We start from the raw sequence: 557 nt of genomic DNA, 5'->3' as shown, positions 1-557 counted from the left end.
CACAGTATAGGCATATCACTGTGCCTGGCTAATTTTTTTTTTCTTTTTATAGAGATGGGGTCTCGTGATGTTACCCAGGCTGGAGGTGAACTTCTAGCCTCAGTCCTCCTCCCTTGACCTCCCAAAGTGCTGGGATTGCAGGCGTTAGGCACATGCCCGGCTAGAGAAAATTCTTCGGTGGATGTTTTGTTGTGATATTTTATAGTGCAAGTTTCAGATCATATATTTACATAAAGATGTTCATGTCACTTAGCAAGCTGTTTTCTTTCTCTTGTTAAAATTATGTTGATATTCCTTCGACTTCCGTAGTATATAAGGTTCAGTAGTGTCCATGGATCCACTGGGGGTCTTGGAGCATATCCGTGATGAATGAGGGGATTCCACCCCATCCTGTATCCAGAGTTTAATATTAAGGCACAGTGTCCTCCATTGCTGAGGGCTGAGATCAGCCTGGGATCCACAGGGGAATGAGGGGGGCTGTGCTCTGCATCAGGTTTGGTCAAGGGCGGGTCTGTGCCCTGGAGGGGGGCTCAGCCCAGCCCAGCTCCCCACTGCTG

The sequence above is a fragment of the Propithecus coquereli genome, unplaced genomic scaffold (genome assembly GCF_000956105.1).
Source record: "Propithecus coquereli isolate 6110/MARCELLA unplaced genomic scaffold, Pcoq_1.0 Scaffold196, whole genome shotgun sequence".
NCBI lineage: Eukaryota > Metazoa > Chordata > Mammalia > Primates > Indriidae > Propithecus > Propithecus coquereli.
This window is presented reverse-complemented; position numbering follows the sequence as displayed.